Source organism: Poecilia reticulata, chromosome 12 (assembly GCF_904066995.2).
Source record: "Poecilia reticulata chromosome 12, P_reticulata-male-v2, whole genome shotgun sequence".
Taxonomy (NCBI): domain Eukaryota; kingdom Metazoa; phylum Chordata; class Actinopteri; order Cyprinodontiformes; family Poeciliidae; genus Poecilia; species Poecilia reticulata.
This window is the reverse complement of record NC_088841.1, coordinates 30,063,234-30,082,016: the sequence shown is the minus strand read 5'-3', so window position 1 is coordinate 30,082,016 and position 18,783 is coordinate 30,063,234. Positions and strand designations below refer to the sequence as shown.

Here is an 18,783-nt window from a genome sequence, read left to right as displayed (position 1 = left end):
TTCTGGTGGTGCAGCTCTGTGCTGCCTTCAGTAGAATGGGACATCAGAGCATCATCCATAAAATTTCATCCAGATGGCATTTACTGCACAAACCAGAATTCTTGCATTTTGTTCTTCATTCATTTCCATTAAGTTTCCTTTGATTAGTATTATCCTCTCTTGGTTTATTGCTATGTTCACTTTAGTTTCATTCCTGTTGCTAGATTTATTTTATTGTTTTGTGGCGATACTAGATGGAAACTCAGATTTGGTGAATTTTTAGCTTTAATAGGTTGCCCAACAACGCCACCCTGGGAATTTCACCCAGAGAATATTTCTTTTGGTTTAAGGCACACAGGTTCTGTTATGCATTTAATTTAAAACATCTGTGACAGTTTCAAAATGATCAAAAACCATTTATTAAATTCTTTTTAAAATATTCTTTTTAAAACCAGTTTCTTTTAAGAATGGTACACAAAGGAAAGCAAAGAAAATCAAAGTATGTGCAGTAGCTGAAGTTACCGGCCGGAGGTGGCGCTATAGGGACAGCATCCACCAAACACAGCAAACCAAAAAAAAAAACCTTTGACACACCAGACACAGTGAGACAACCCAAACTCAAGAATCACAACACGCAGGAAGGGAAGACACTGTCACCACACCAACACCGCCACCGGACCTCAGCAATTGCAAAACAACAAAAGAAAAACAGTTAACCAAGATAACAATCTTAAACCTAATTAGAAAAAAGCAATATCATCCCAACTAAATGAAGAACAAAAAGGGTCGTAAACAAAATAAGTAAAGGAATAGAAATTAACAATAGACAATACAAGTTAAAACATTAGGACCATGTATGGCCCGCTTGTTACACCACAGCGGGAGGTGAAATGGGTGCGCCGATGCCACACCCCAAACACCGCTTCGATGGAGGCGGATAATACCGCCGCAGTCCAACTTTAAAACGAAGAGATAGAAGTCCAGGAAAACGAACGCCAACTGACAGATCCGGGAAACGAACGCAGAACAGAGCAGCAATGGTCCAACTGTGGGGGGACCTGCCGATCCAAACACGCACACACACACTCGCAGAAGGAGGAAGAGGAAGAGAAAGAGCGCAGCGCAGTGGCGCTTTACCACCAGAATATTAGCGCAACATGCACCAGCCAGCGATTTGTTACTTTCCGCTGCCAGAGTCTACAGGACGCAAGCCACACAGTGGGAGAACAAAGACGACACATCCTGAATGAACGCCGCAGCTCCTTATATACCACACCCACCTTAACAACCGTAACTTTTCACCTGACAACCACCTGTGTGGAATTAGGTGTATTTCTATACCACTACAGTTTATTGACACTCACCATCAGTAATCTTCACTCATCACCTGCTGCGCCGCCAAATCGTCATGTGTTGATTTTTCACTGTTCAGCATCAGATTCTGTTTTTATGCCATAATTCACATCTAGTTCGTCGCTCCGTTTTATGTCCTGCTTCTCATCTTTCAGAGTTTTGCGCAATGTGCGCGTCGTTTTTTTTCTTCTTTTTCTTAATCCCCTAAGGTGGAGGGCGGTCAGGAAGCGTATTGATGGGGAAAAGACAGACTGACATAAACCTTTTAAAACAACGGAAACAATTTTGGTATTCTGATTATTGAGATTTAAAAGTGCTGTGGTACCGTTGTTCTATCACACTGTTTCATATGGGACCACTTTCAGCACTGGTGTTAACGCTATAAAATGAATGCTCGCTATTGTGGTATCACCCATCGAGGGATTTCTTTATTTAAATTGGTTCATTTTTCAGAGGGATATAAAGTGAGGGTATCGTGATTTTAGTAATTACATGTTTATGAGAGCGATTTTCTGTTGTTCTTCCATGGAAGCATGCAGCCTTGTAATGGAAATAAAACACTTTAATATAATTTTCTGCTTTGACATGATCACAGAACTGCCAAAACATATGTACAAAAATCCTCAATAAAACATCAAATATTTTAAAATCAGACAGCAGACAAAGTGAATCATAGCAACGTCATCAGCCGGTGTAACGCTGAACTGGTGCTACCAGTAGCAGGAGAACGGAGCTGCGCCAAGAAGCTACAAACACTGAATAGGAGAGCTGCCATCAATACCATTGCAGCCAAGCATGTTTTAATGTTACACAATACAGTTTTACCAAGTTGCTCTAAGTATAAACTGGCATTGTTTTTCATATAAGGTATAAAGTTTAACTTCGACCAAACGCTCCCCAAAGGATTCCCAGTGTTCCCTTTTGTAAAATTTTCCACCAGCGCCCCGTCGTCCTTTGAACGCACCCCCCACGCCCCCGCGAGGGTGGTACCGCCCACGTTGAGAACCACTACACTAGTGTAAACAGGGGGAGGTGGACAATCAACTCCTTGTAGTGACTTGTAGATGTGTTTGTATCAACACATTATGTACTGTCAGTAATAATATTTACAGACAAGTAAGAAAATGTACAGAAAGGAATCACAACCCACTGTTCTCAACATGTAGTGCTTAATTTGAAACATGATTAACTCCCACCTAGTAATAAAATGTTCTGATCCAGAGCTCAAGGAGAGGAGAGGGAAGAAGGTGGGATGGAGGGAGCCAGGGGAGAATAAAGAGGGGAACATTTGTGGGACTAGGGGGAGGGAAGAGGGGGAGGGAAAAGGGTGAGGGAGGAGGGGCGTAAAGAGGGGAAGGTTGGGAGAAGCAGGTGGGTGGGGGCACGTTTGGAAGGGAGAAAGAGGAGGAGATGAGGAGGGGTACAACAAACAGCATACTTGGATTCAAAACTGATAAGACACGGGTCCTCAAGGCAAACTTACCTGCATCTTTTCAGTTCAGCAAAACCCTGTTAATCAGCTATCAATTAAAATCATGTGTGCTGAATTAAGGAAATACCTAAAACTTGCAGGGCAGTGTTCCTGGAGAACCAGTCCTGAAAAACACAATACGTTGGCATTTCAATCAACAGAGTTTGACCACAAAACATTGATTCAATGAAATTTTGTCAACATTAGTTAATTGGCTAGAATTGGTTGATTGTTTGAAGGTTTGTCCACCATCAGTCATCAACCTTAACCATAAATTTAACCTTTGTGATCATAAGCCATCATTGAATTAACATACCGTATTTTCTGGACTAAAAGGCGCACCGGATTATAAGACACATGCTAAAACATACGTTTCAACAAAAAAAAGAAAGGTAACGGAAACAAAACAGTAAGTTTAGTGGAACTTTATTTTTTATTTATCTTTCACAAATCCATGAAAGTCCTCCTCTTCTGTATCTGAATTGAACAGCTGGGAAAACTCGCCATCATACTTGTCGGGTTCCCTCTCATCGTTGTCAGAGTCAGACTCGTTGCCAGGTGGCTGTTCAGCAATAATGCCATTTTTTGCAAAAGCTCGGACAACAGTTAAGGCAGATACATTAGCCCAGGCTTCCACAATCCATTCACACATGGTGGCGTAACTCGCCCGGCGCTGCCTCCCCGTCTTTGGAAACGTGTGTTCAGTCAGTCATCCATCGCTCCCACGCCGCTCACAACCTCCTTTTTAATGCTTCGTTTACACCAATGTCCAGTGGTTGAAGTTCTTTTTTAATCCTCCTGGAATGACGTCAGACTCTGAATTAGTTTGCTTCACTTCCTTTCTCACAGTAGCAGTGAGATGGGCACGCATAGAGTCGCAGAAGAACAGGGACAGTGATGCGTGGAAAAACCTATCTGGTTTGTACCTGATGCGCATGCTGCAGAACTCGGACAACAATTCTCTGATTGGTTTATTGCAATAAACTGTCAGGGACAGATTTTGGAATTCAGTCCACACATAAGGTGCACCGGATTGTAAGGCTCACAACTGATTTTTGAGAAAATTTAAGTCTTTTAGGAGGGCCTTATAGTCCAGAAAATATGGAATTTTGCAAACAAGCCAACAGCAAATTAGCTGTGTGGTTGGGACATCCCACTCGTGTAAATAGTGGGGTGGACCGCTCCACTTCTCGTAGTAAGTTGTCGATGTTTTTGTGTTAACATATCATGCACAGTCAGTAATAATTTTTATGAACAAGTAAGAAAATGTACAGAAAGGAATAAACACCGACTATCCTCTACAGTGCTTAATTTAAAACGTAATAACCCCCAGCTCAGTATTAAAATGCTCTGACCCAGAGCTCCGATGAGGAGGAAAGAAGGGGAAGGGGTGCGACAAAAACAGCTGACATTGATTCAAGATTGATCAGATGTTGATCAGACATTGATATTTCATTCATTAGATTATAGGCATCCACAAAACCAAACAACATTGATTCATTCACACCTTTTCAACATTGATTACTTGGCTAGAGGTAGATGGTTGTTTCATGGTTGCGCCACTGTCATTTGCTGACCTCAACTAAAAATCAACTATTCTGACTATAATTCAACGTTGAATTACCATCGAGTGCAATCTGGGATGTCTCTTTCATTCAGAAACATGTTTTCAGATTATTGGATTCAATCGGTCTCTTGTTGAAGCTATTCCAGTCCAATCCTTTCCTTTTCTGCATTTGATTACTCTGCTCAATTTGAACATTTTCAATAAAAAATATTTTAATGTCAACTCTGCCTTTCAGAAAGTCCTAATTTACAGTAGTGATGGGACTTCCCATCCCATGAAGGTCAGAGGTCAATGCTTTGAAGCATAAAGTGATAAAATCTTAATATTTTCCGTTTCATTCAGAAATTCTACCTGAAACTCAGAACCTGCAAAATATTTTTCTCTCTGGAGAAAAAATCCAGGAACTGGAAGATCAGAGCAGAATGAAAACTGGAGATCAGTGTTGGACAGAAAAGCTCTGATCGCTGCATCTCTGACATATTTTACATTTGATAACAACAGTAAACCTATTTTAGCTGAGAATAAACCAACATGGATATGACCCGCCACAGCCCAACGTGGGCCACACCTGATTCAACCCAAACCGGAAAATAAAGGATTTAACTGGAAATCCCAAAACTCAGTAAAATCAGCAGCTGGTTGTGATTAAAATGCAGTTTGTTGCAGAGGATCAAACTTCCTGATGGTGACCTCTCCTCCGTCCCTCACCTTGTCTGGCTGCTTTTAATCCTCACTGCAGTGTTAGACTGGAGCTCATCTCTCAGATTAACCAGATTAACACTGAGCTGCAGCAGGAACCAAATGTCTCTCCTCTAAATTATTTCACTGATTAATAACAAGGTTGGATAAAAACATTGAGCTGAGCTTCTCATTCCTTAAAGCAGTGGTTCCCAAAGTCAATCCTAAAATCATCAGGACTTTTGTCCAATAAGAAAGATTAAAAACTCTTAACATGTGTCATGACATGAGGGAAGACAGAAGAAGCAATCATCGGTTGGAAAGCCGTACTTCTTTATTTAGCTAGAGCACGAGGAAACAACATGAACAGCTTCGTATTCAAACTCTTTTTCCGGTATCTCTTTCTAGTTCTCCCTCCAGTGGTCAGGAAACCAAACTACCATTACACTAGATATACAATAGAAACTAAACTCACAACATCTCCCCTCTTTTAAAGTTAAACATTGCAATATCCAAAACATCTGGAAGTTAGTTCAATTGTTCGGATGGAATGGCCACCTCTACAGCTGGGGATCTGAAGTCTTGCTGTGGCAATGCAGACTCAGCCATATGTTGTGCTTCAGAAGCATCCGTCCCAGGAATCTCCTGAAGGTGACGTCTGTTGCGACGGGTCACGCGCCCGTTGGCCATTTCTACAAGGTAGGGTCTTGGCTCCTTGGACTTGTTGATGACTTTGGCAGGCGTTGTCCACCCTTTTTCCCCCATCAAGTTTCACTCTCACATTTTGACCAGGAAGAAGTTCAGGAAGAGGGCGAGCTGAATATCTGCGGCTGTAGAAGAAACTGTAAGAATCTTTAGCTTTGGCATCCTTTAAGCACACTAGGTCTGGGTCGATAGCGCTTGGCATCAATGCTTTTTCCAGGACAGGAACAGTGGTGCGGATCTGTCGGCCTGTCATAAGTTGTGCTGGAGTGGAACCTGTTGCTACTACTGCTGTGGAGTGGTAACTCAAGAGCTAAGCAGGGGTCAGGCTGTTTAAGGATGTACTTGGCAGTCTGAACAGCCCTTTCTGCAGCTCCATTAGATTGCGGGTAATGGGGGCTTGAGGTTATGTGAGTGAACCCATACCTCTGCTTGAATTCTTGGAGCTCTGACAATGTAAACTGTGTCCCGTTATCGCTGACGAGTTCCAGCAGGATGCCCCATCTCACAAACATGTGTTTGAGCTTGTAAATAACTTGAGTGCTGGAAGCAGTGGTGAGAGAAGCGATTTCAATGTCCCTAGAAAAATAATCAACAGCAATGAGATACGTCTTACCCTCAAGCACAAACAGGTCCAGAGCAATTCTCTGCCATGGACCACTGGGCAGAGAAGCTGTCATCAGTGGATCATGTCTCTGTGTAGGTTTGTTCTCTCTGCAAAAATCACAGAACTTCACTTTGTGATCCATTCACCACTCTTCGGCCACCACACCATCAACTTAGCTCGCTCACAACACTTGGTGAGGCCCTGGTGGCCTTCGTGTAGTTGGTCTAAAATACCAGCTCGTAGTGCCGTTGGAACTATGATGCGGTCGTGATATAGGACCAGCCCATCCAACTCTGATAGGTGACTTCTGGCTGCATAGTATTCGTGCAGTAGTGAGCTCTCTGCCATATTGCGAGGCCACCCTTTTCTGATAAATGTGATTACTTTTTGAAGCTCAGCATTGTTTCGTGTAGTCCGGCGGAGCTCCTCCAGCTTTGGTGACCTGATGGGTTTGGTAGCCACCATAGTGTTGACATATGCCTTTACTTGTGTTTCAGTTTCTGGAACATAACTGTCTTTCAATGGATGTCTGGAGACAGTGTCTGCAACTATGAGCTGTTTGCCGGGAACATGTTCTGCGGTGACATTAAACCTCATAAGACGCATAAGTAGTTTCTGGCATCGTAGTGGCGTTTTGTCGAGATCATAAGAGTTGATCAGTGGTACCAGTGGCTTATGATCCGTTTGTAACCGGACATGTCCTATACCTTGGATGTAGCGAGCAAAACATTCGCAGGCCCAGACCGACGCCAGACACTCCTTTTCAATCTGTGAATATCTCTTCTCAGCATCAGTACCTGTTGCCTTCAGCACCTGTTGCCTTTTGCGCAAGCAAAAGTGAGCCTTGATGTAGCCAAACTCCGTCAAGTATGGCATTGTTTTTATGTCGCATTAACTTCGTTGTGTTGATGCATTTTGATCTGCTTCAATTTTCCGCCGCAACACGCAAACGTCCCCATTCACTCAGTGCGTTATAGTTCCACATCGCTTAGGATTTGTTGCTGCGCGTTTGCGCAGAGTGAAGGAAAGAGACCAGCTGCACAGGCAGGCTGAGAAATGAGATGCAGGTGATCGGTATCGGCAACAAGAGCCAATGATCGCTGATCACCGATCATGCACTTTTTCACGAAAATCATCCCTATTATGATCGGCACACCTCTAATGGCAAGACCTTTCGAGCAATAATTAATACAGAGGACGGTATGGCAAGAATAAACAGACACTATTTCCAGATAAGATGTAAAATAATATTGTTGAAGTGCCATGGGTTTGTTGAGACCACATCTAATACTGAGAATAAATATATCTTACAGACCATAACAGTAAAGAACTGATCACTTATTTATGTTTTTAATTAGATTTGATATATTTATTTCTTCAATATTATTTTTCATGTCAGTGTTAATGTCATGAGGCTGATGACTCCATGACACTTTCAATTTGACTCATTAGGATTTGATTAAGAACCAGATTTGTTCTTTGTAATTTCTGTCCAGTAAAACTATTAATCTATAATCAATAGACAGGTCTATATAAAGATATAATCCATGTTTCTGTCTCATATTTGTATGGCATTAAAAGGACCTGGAACTTTTTTTTTCCACTGAAAGCTCTAGTTTGCACAATAAATGCCATGTGGGTGAAGTTTTATGGATGATACTCTGATGTCCCATTCTCCTGAAGGCAGCACAGAGCTGCACCACCAGAAACCACTGAAGAGAAGAAGAGCTATGATTAATGTAGTTACAGTTCTATCCATGTTTTAATGTTGCAGAGCTCAGTCGTTTGCAAATAGTTCAAAGTTTAAACTGGCATGTTGTACATCTTTTATCTGGTCATTTTGTGGAATATTGAACAACTGGAAAATGGCACAAAACAAGAATATTTTTTCCACTCTGATTGGCTGCTGTTATTCCTACCAATTTTAACTTGAATGTTCATTGCATTTTTTGTAGACGCCTGTATTATTGATATTATTATATGTATTATTTTTGATGATAAATACAGAAACAAGCATAAAAATCAAAAAATCTACAATAGTGATAGTAATATTAATGATAAAATAATAGTGTAAAGTAGCCTGCAAATTCTTTGTTGGGGGCTGGTGAGGGACCTGGATAAAGACTAGGGGGGCGCTGGCCCAAAAAAGGTTGAGAAACACTGCACTAGATACACAATAGAAACTAATCTCACAACAACATGAAATATAATGGAGCAGTTCTAATAAAACTAGAAAATGAAACTAAAAAAATGCTGATCTTCATAACAACTTCGACTAACCCGGCTGCCATTGAATGCAGCAGAAAACATGGGGTGGGGTTGAAGCGGCTAGCTAACTTAGTTTAGCTCGAAGCCCATCGTGATTACCTGGGTCTGTCTCCTCTCGTCTCATCCCTCTCGCACCGACCGCTCTCCAAGCTTCTACAATGTTCCCGAAGCACGGAAAAGGACGGAAATCTCGTCCTTTTCCGTGCTTTGTCCGGTTTTCTCTCCCTCCAGTTCATGTTTCTTCCCTTCTTGTCCGCTAGTTTTCCCTCCGTTCTCCACCATAACGTTTCTCCTCTGTCCATTCCGTGACTCGTGATTGGTTGAGATGAGAGGATGCGGGAGGAAGGAGACTGACTTAGTGACCAATCAAATGGCAACGTCAAATAACATACAGAGTGCATCTTATGTCACACTAATACTTCTTTAAATTGCAATATTTACATAAAATAATGCTCTTAGTCAATTTACAACCAATGCAGATTTAATTACTAAATAAGGAAATTACTTAATTACTTCCTTTACCTTTTATATTGCTTAGATCAGGTGTGGGCAATCCTGGTCCTCGAGGGCCGGTGTCCTGCAACTCTTAGATGTCTCCCTGGTAGAACACACCTGTATCCAATAGCTGAATCACCTCCTCAGTGCAGGCAGGTTCTCCAGAGTCCTGCTAACGACCTTATTATTTGACTCAGGTGTGTTGAAGTAGAGACGCATCTAAAAGTTGCAGGAGGCCCTCGAGGCCTGGAGTTGCCCACCCCTGGCTTAGATACTAAAGTAAAGTAAAATACAATTGTATTTCCTTCAGAAACAAGAATATGAAATCCACAGCTTGTCACCAAAGCTATGCATTAATAAATAAACATTTTCTTTTAATATATTTGTGTCCTGTCTTGAACTATGTAAGATTTCTATGAACCTTAACATGCAGGAGCAAACTACAGTAACCTCAGTTTACTTCAAGGCTGCAGTTGTGCTGAACTTTAACGCTCAGAGAGTGATGGGAAGTTTGCATCTTATGACGGAAAAATACCTCGGGGATGCATCACGACAAAATTCATCAACACAACGAATTTAATAACGACTTTAATGACATTTAAAAAACAAACACTTGGTGGAATTTTGCTATGTTGAGTCTCACTACAGGAAAAAAAAGACACTCAGAGCGATCAGACAGCTGGTAGAGCAGAGCACAATTCCCAACACTCACCTGGATGAGCATGACGGTCAAAAACTAAGAAAATAACCTGGAAAATAATCAGGTTGGATGACCAGCGGTGTGAGACACTGAGTTCTGCTCTGCTGTTGGACTGCAGCTACGTGGTACTGAGCAGTAATATTTCACAGACGTAGCGCCGTTCGCCTCCCACCAGCCCGAGTTTTCTTAGATTAAACCTCTTTTCAAAGCTGCAGCATTTAACTTAAAATAAGTTTTAATGTAATTTTCTCTGTGTCCTAACATGAGATACTCTGAGAAACAAATGTAGTTCCTCTGCCTCCTCCCTGTGTTCTGCTGAATTACTCCTCTGGGTCAGAACCAACCCATCAGAACCAGAACAAAACAATGAGCTGCAAGTATTGAACATGTTTCTGTCAAAATTAGGTGATTTTATGGATCCATTTTGCCAGATCACATTGTAGCATTTCTACCTAAAGAGAAACATTAACAGCCAATCCATGTGATTGATATCTGTGATCAGCAGTGATCAGCAAGACAAAACCTGATTGGATCGTCTCGACCCAGGAGGAACATGAAGGTTCATTGAAATCTTTTCTGTTTTGAAAGAAGCAACATTTGGGGAACTTATGGATTACATTATTTATCATACTTGGTTCTGCTTAAAATAATTAAACTGAATTATTTTATTGTCATCGTGAAAAAGGCTGCCTAAGTGCTGAGGCTCTTTAAGGGGGGGCGGAGCTTAGAGCACCTGTGGATCAGCACGCAGATGGAAAAAAGGAGAGAAGAAAAGGAAGGAGTCGAGTTACCGATAACATTTGAGTAGTTTGAGTTGCCTTTTGCAGTTGTTGTTACCTTTTATTTTCGATGTGTGTGCGTGGAATACAAGTAAGTGATGTTAGGAAGTTAAGAATATTGTTTATGTATCTGAATATTTAAGTTTTAGCGTCAATTGATTGCATGCTTCCTTCACGTGCGCACTTATACAACGTGGTTTGTGTCGTGTTTATTTAGAACAGAATGTCTGTGCAACCTTTATTAGTGTAGTTGGTTAAGTTAGTGTGTTATTATTTCAGTCATTCATTCATCAGACACTGATGTTGTATTATTATTTATATCTTGTAGAACCACAACGTTACGGCGAAATAAAGACTTAACAGCAAGTGCAGGTTGGACCACCCGACTCTGGTTTCTTTGGGGTTCTGACCGGACTCACCACAGTGATTTAACATTTCCATCAGCGAGTTACAGTTTTCCTAACTTTTAGTCATTATTGTACTTTCATTTGGGAGATTGAAAATTTCTGTTTTATAAAAATTTAAAAGTTCAGAAAATGAAACCTATCTTCTGAACATTCTGATTTTATTCTGATATGTTTGAACTGTTTGTTACAAAGTTGATTACTGCATTAATTTTATGTGAATTAAATTCCTGTTTAAATTGTGTTTTTTTGTAATGTACTGTTACTGGATGTAATTTTATTTGTATTTTAAAGGATTTTGACCAGTTTACTGGCCGACATTTATTATATAAATCATTTGGTGACCATTAAAAAAGTTCAATTTTGATTTCAAGATGGAAAATCTAATTTCTGGAGCAAAAATATTAATCACTAATACAGTATCATCAATTATCTTCAGTTTATTTTATAACAGTTTGAAACGGTGAAGAAAAATATAAGACAATTATAAATGAAACTGGTTCATTTTTGGTGGAAAAACTATCATAATTACCAGAAAAAAAAAAAAGTAAAACTTAGTTTTTAAACACGTTAAATAAAAAAACTTTACTATTAAAAAACCTCTGAAAATGTCTCTTTTCAATTATGATTTCTGTGTGCACAACATTTCAAATGTTCTAATAACTGCAATGGATTTACATATATTTAAATGTTTAATTTCCCCTGATGGAAATCCTGATACGTCAACGACCCTGAAACAGACATTCCTCCAGAATCTCAGTGACTTCCTTTGGTTTCAGACTTGCATCCACATCAGCAGAAAGAGGTTTTGAAACCACTGAAATATCATCAGTAGCAATAATTTCAGCATTAAAAGCTGAAATCTGACTTCATCTAGTTAAGCATCAAGTCCTTGAATGGGAGGTTTTAGACTCCTGGTAGTTTGAGTAGTGAATGTAACAAATAGCCATTGGTAGAAAAAGCTGCTGTTCCTGTAAATGAACCAACATGACAGTTTGATCTGATCTGTCAGCCTCCTCTCCATCAGTAAAAGAAGCTCCTGATGGACCTGATGGTCCAGAGCAGTGCTGGCTTCAGAGTCAACACATTTAATCAGGGGGGATTTTCCACTTCCTGCTCCACCATTGACATACAAGTAAAATGGATGAGGGTCCAAAGCACCGAAACACTGAATACACCAGTCTCTTCCTGCATAGAACACACTGGCCTGGTTCTGGTCCAGATTCTGATCAACTGATCGTAACATAGTTGGATCAATTGAAGGCTGTTCCCTGATGACTCTTGACTTCTGTTCCAGCATCAGACTGATGACTGCAGTCGGGTCGACATCCTGATCTTTGTCCTCATCAGAATCTCTCTCAGATTCTCATCACACTCTAATCTTACAGCTTCAGGAGCCAGAATCCACCGTTCATCCATCACATCGTCTCTGTTTGGTTCTCCTTCTTCCACCGACTCTGAATCTCCTCAGAAAAGTTTCTCATGTTCGTCTGTCTGTCTTAATGCTTTTCACAGACTCAATGTCCTCAGAACCAGGAAGTCGTCTGCAGCCAGAACAGTAGAAGAGCTGATGGGTTTGGACCATCATGATGTTGGAATAATAATAGTGCCGACTGAATACCAACATGAATCAGCAGCTTTTTAATGCTGGTGGAAAAAAGACCCAAACAGGCGACAAGAAGGTGAATCAGTGACAAACAGTCTCCACAGCAGAGAGATGAATCACGGGTCGTCCTCCTCATCCTCCACCACCTCCACTGTTTTCTGATGGGTCGGTTCAGATCAATCTGAAGATCAGACACCAGAACAGAGGCGGATCAGAACCAAAGCCAGCAGCTCTGCTGAAGCTCAGGAGAACTCTGAGTCCAGATGTGGACCCTGGTCTCCTCCAGAACCTCCTCTGTTCTGCTGTGGAGGAGGAACTGTGTGGCTTCAGTTCTGCAGCAGGACCTTCTCAGCTGCAGCAGAAGAAGAAGGACTTCCTGTGTTCAGGTTGGATAGAACCTGGATCTTTTTCTAGCTTGTGGCTCTGCTTCCAGCGTAGATGTTCTCCAGGTTCTGGTCTGGATCTAGTGGACTGTAGAGCTCATCAGGTTTCCTCTCATCACTCTGAGATCTTCAGCTTCTTTAGATTCAACCTGAAGCTTCTTCTGACAGCTGCAGCTAATATTTAGCCTGATGTTTATTATTCTAGCCTCAGTGTTTTTGTTCTTCATGTGACTCCACTGAATCCAACTCTGATGTCGTCACTTCACAAGTGATGAAGATCAATTTTTCTTTCACTTCCTGCACATTTCTTTCCAAAGCTCCATTTTTGAAGAATAACAGCTGATCCGGATTTATGAGAAGTGTTCTTGTCTTCAAACGTCAGCAAAATACCTTTACTCTGACTCCCAGTCAGTCAGACAAGTCTGGGCTCATTTCTCCTCATAACACTTTCAGTTTAAACTCACCTGATCAGGTATGGCACAATCTGGTTCTACTGCGGTTCTGTTGGGTCTCAGTCTGTTGTTCAGATATTGTTCATAAACTATTTGGACAATTTGAACAAACTGTAAGTTTGCTTTGTTTTCTACTTGAACTTTGTCATCAGGATATTCCTGCTTGTTTCTGCTCTTTGATGTTTGGAGAAAATGTTCACGTCTGGTTTCAGCTGAAAAATTAATATCTCTGCTGTTTGAAAGATTGTAAGATTATTATGAATAGCTGGTCTTTATTTTCTTCTCTGAACAAACTGCTTCTTGGTTTTATTTTCTGTAATCAAACTCTGGTCTCCACCATTAAAGTCAGTAAAAATGTTTCTTGTTGCTTCCTTTCAGAATAAAATGTTATTGTTAAAATATGTTTAATTGAGTCAGATTATGAAGTTGTTAATCTTTGATGCACCAGATAATCTAATTGTAGAGTTTTATAATTCTGAACTAAAATACTTCCTGTTCAGGGTGAATCAATGCGACAGTGAATGTGAATGTTTCTCCATGTCTCCATCTAGTGGACTGATAGTAGAACTGCAGCAGCTGATGGCAGCTTCCTCTGCCTCTCTGCTGTCTGACTGCATTCACCTGACACTGATATGAAGCAGAGAAGAAGAGCCAATCAGAGGAGGAGCAGCTGATCTTTTTCCAGCACTAATGATGTAAAGGATGATCAGAGTTGATGTGTGGATGATGATGTGTGTTTCCTCTGCAGGTGAAGCTAGAAGTGTGTGTGAGCTGATGTGAATTCAGCAGCATGGATCAGTGTGAGGAGGGAGTCCCGCCCTCTAAAACCACTCTGTGTGGGGAAGAGGAGAGCCAGAGCAAAGGTCAGAGGTGAGGTCACCATCTCTAACTGTCCACAGCCCTTTTCACACAGCGTTCACTATATCAGGCCAAAACAGACGTGGCGATGAAGCTGCTGTTGCTCCTCTTTGCTGCTTCATCCAGACTGAACAGATTCAGTTTTAATCATCATGTTTCTGTCAGGATCCATCAGAGACTCAAACCAGAACCAGAACCCAGCTGTGTGTCCTTTAAGAGTGACTGGTCAAAGGATGACTTCATTAACTTTAAATCTCCTGGATCTCCACCATCAGAGAGGTGATCTGTTTCTAACTGCTGTAACTGATCTGTTTATATCTGTCATTGTGGCCATGAGACAATACCAAGTTATGTTGGGTACTGTTATCATGAAAACATTAGGCTGAATTTCAGGTTATTTTCTCTTCATACGTATTATGTCAAAGAGGTAATACATATGATGTCTCCATGAAAATGTGTTCCAATAATGAACATGTTACTATTAACACAATAAAGTTCAACTGGCTCTTTTGTACAAAAATTAAATAGGTCCGTTTAGATCCACAGTCACTCCCCAGAGATTCTCTACTTAACAGAAGTCTCAAAATCTGATCTGATGTTTCCCTGACATCAATTTAATCATGTAGTGATTCTGCCCCCTACTGGACAGTTATTGACACCATACAGAAACAGTAACTGATGGTGAAAAACAGGAAACAAAACAAACTTCCTTTAATCTCTAAAATATAAAATGTAAAGAATCTTAACAAAATCATCAATCAGAACCCACTATTATGTTGACACGACATTAGAAGCAGAGACATTAAACTGTGTTTTATTCTATTTTGCATAAGCTTAATTTTTCCAAATGAAACACTCATTTATTTTGTCTGATATTAATATGAACACAAGATCAAATAAACAGAAGTAAATTTTATTTCTAGGTTGATATTTGCATCTTTCTCTAAAATCTGACAAAAGACAAATTCCTTCTGAAAGAAAAACATTGCTATTTATTATTTTTATGATTCATGTTCCACCTCTGAAGTTCAAACATCCGACATGGACGATTATCAACCATTTCTACAGTTAAACTAAATATTACGAGGATCTCTTTCAGCAGTGGGCTTCGGTGTCTCTAACTGACCATCTGGTTCTGAATGAAGCTCCATCAGATCCTCCTTGGATGGTCAGAGTGGAAACGACTCCTGGTTCTTCTCCATGTCAGAGCTCAACACTAACACCACCAAACTTCTCTCAGTCATTTCAATCCAGAAACAGATCTTTCTGCTTTTTAAACAAGGCTGGATATTATTCAGGTGGATCAATGATCACAAACCTGTGGGAGGATTGGACCGGTTCTGATGGGAATCATGTTGAACATCAAGTTGATGATCTGTCTGGTTCTGTTTTTGTTTTACAGCTCCTTATTGGTAACACTTTATTTGACGGGGTGTGCATAAGACTGACATGACACCGTCATAAACATGACATAGCAACTGTCATGAACATGAAGGAGTCTTTATGAATGTTTATGTCAGTTGTCATGAAGTGTCACACAGCATATTTGGAAGTGTTCCATCAACTCCTACAGAGTTAAATTAAACATTTTGAAAGTGTCTATATTGGTCCACTCTGGACGGTGTAAAGTTACACCTTTGAAAGTGTTATTTGTCAGTGTTATTGTGTTATTGTGAAAAGTTAACACTATGAATGTGTTAATGTAACACAGAATGGTGTAAAGTATATATTAACATAGAAATCTGAGTTTTGAAATACTACTGGCAGGGTGTGCTGTAGTGGCACTGGGGTTAAGCACAACCCACATTTGGAGGCTCTAGTTTTCAATCAGTTTTCTGTCATGGGTTCTCTTCCCCTTCTCTCATTATCCACTTTTTTTGTCAATTTACTACCAAATAAAAGCCACTAGAGCAATTAAAACCCTTTTTCCCCCAGAAACTACTGGCCATCAATAATCTCCAAATTCATTTTAAGACATTAGATACTACAAAAACATCTTCACCATTTGCAGAATATAATTTACTTTTATTTCAAAACAACATCATCAGCACTGACAGCAATATACAACAAAGGTCATACATTCATGATACTTTGCACTGAAGGTGAAGTGTGCTTTGAAAGTTCATTTGAAGCAGCCATGGATGGTCTTGTCATCACTGATGGTGAAGTGTCTTTGGTGCTGCTCTTGTTTTTAAATTACCTGCTCACTGTTTATATATGTTCTCCAGAGTCCTGCTAATCATCTAATTATTGTATTCAGGTGTGGTGCAGCAGTGGCACATCTAACTGTTGCAGGACAAGAAAACGAAATCCGCAGCTAAATAATGCTAACTCAAATGGCCTCCAGATTTTCCTGACAGTTTCGATGTTCGGTTAAGATAATAAACAGTCATATATACCATGATATCCAAACAAATAAACATACGTTAAGCGATCTGTGTATATGAATCAATATTCTTGTGTAAACGGAAAAATAATGCCTCCATAAAAAATAGTCAAAAACATGATAATTTTAACATGAAACTTACCTTGTTATAATAAACTCCAGACAAGACGCCATACTGCTGCCTCCACTCCTCAGGCAAACATGTGACGGAGTAGGGGAACAAGGCTCGTTATATAACATTATTATAACAAAGCTCATTATAATTTAACTTTACAAGATGGACATGCCCGCAACAGCGGAGCTAACAAGATTCATCACCAGAGAGAGCAACTATATCATTTTGACATGACATCTGACATGAAGTACAACAAACCAAGAGAAGAACAGAAACAAGAGGCTACTGGTCACTAATGATGAAACAACACAAATTCAAAACATGTTAACATTCCGTAGCTCTAGCTAGTTTGCCATTCGTAAGTGACTGATGATGACGTTGGTGACAAGCTTTACCCAAAGTGCACCTGGAGACATAAGGACGATTCATTTGCAGTTTTGTCATAAAGTTAAATATAAGAGTGAAAATAAAGTCCCTCATATGGCACAACATTGTATTCAATATTTTACACTCACTATGTCACTAAAATCAGTCAGTCTGATAAGGTTTTTTGCAACCATGAGTCAACAATGGGGCACCCTACTATATGAGCCATCTAAATCAACACTCAACACTGACGTGTGTTACGCAACACTGCTTTTGCGTAACACTTTGGAAGTCTTTAGAGAGTGTTAGGGAAACTAACACTCATGCTGTTGAATTAACACTGTATTTTTAACATACAGCACTTGCACTGGAAATCTGACACTTCTGAATTTGCTGTGCATTCGGTAAATAATGACACTTTGAATGTCATTATTTACCGAATAAATAATAATAAGTTGCATTGAAAGTCCATTACAAGTGCCAACTTTGCATGATTTTGTAAATAATGACAGTTTAATGAAAAGTTGGCATTTTTAATGGATTTTAAATGCATTATTTATGTCATTATTTACCAAATAACACTTCATGACAACAGTCATAAACATTCATAAAGACTTCTTAATGTTCATGACAGATGTTATGTCAGTCTTATGCACACCCCGTCAAATAAAGTATTACCTTTTTATTTTACAATGAGCAATATTAAAAATAATCTTGACTTTTCTGTCAGAATCGATCAGAGACTCAAAACAGAACCAGAACCCAGCTGTGTGTTGCTTAAGAGCAACGATTCAATGGATTGTCCCATTCACTCTAAATCTCCTGGAGCTCCACCATCAGAGAGGTGAGCTGTTTCTAACTGCTGTAACTGGAAATTGAACCAGTAAGAACTCAGATGTTCCCAGTTATATTTACAAAGAGGTTTGATCCATTATCTACAGAAATCAGCTGCTCTGTTCTCATGAAAACACCTTCATATCTTCATCTCTGGGTGATGATGATGATGTTCTGCTTTTTCCTGCCTCCATGTCAGACTAACAGTGGGACACATTTCCACCACCCACTGGGAAATACCTGGTAAACCAGTCTGGTCCATCAGGAATTGGTTCCTGTGTGCATTGTGAGATCAGTTCAGCAGGAAGGAAAGCTTCATGATTGGTTGGTGAGATCTGCTGGAACTCAACCAGACTGTGCTGATGTGGACCATCAGAGGTTCTGCTGGTCCTTAGTGGGATCAGCAGGAACATTAAATCTTTACAACTACTTGGATCATCTGGTTCACTGCTCACATCCAGATATCACTTCATGGACCTTTACCTTCTGATTGTCTCTATGTGGACAGATATAATGTGAGCTCACTGACTTCCAGGATCTACAGGATCCATTTAATCCTTTTAACATCAGTAGACGATCCCATGGACACACATCATATCTCAACCTCTCCAGACCACATCACCTCAACCAGTCATCAGAACCTGATGATGTCTCACACTGTCCTGAAAACCTGTGTGGACAGAGCCTTCACTTCCACTGTCCCCAAGCTCTGGGACCCTGTCTCCACCAGCATCAGATCTGCTGACAGTGTGGACAGTTTGAAGTCCAAGTTCAGAATAA

At 40.3% G+C, this 18,783-nt stretch overlaps 2 long non-coding RNA genes across 2 annotated transcripts; both read left to right on the top strand.

The window, feature by feature from the left end:
• Positions 1-10,567: 10,567 nt before the first annotated feature.
• LOC145554027 (uncharacterized) lies at positions 10,568-11,247 on the top strand. Its single transcript, XR_014090064.1, has 2 exons — positions 10,568-10,690; positions 10,928-11,247. It is a non-coding gene; the product is annotated as an uncharacterized LOC145554027 (long non-coding RNA).
• Positions 11,248-14,208: 2,961 nt separating this feature from the next.
• Positions 14,209-18,519, top strand: LOC145554025 (uncharacterized). The gene is made up of 4 exons (XR_014090062.1): positions 14,209-14,314; positions 14,468-14,581; positions 17,900-18,013; positions 18,203-18,519. It is a non-coding gene; the product is annotated as an uncharacterized LOC145554025 (long non-coding RNA).
• The last annotated feature ends 264 nt before the right edge of the window (positions 18,520-18,783 follow it).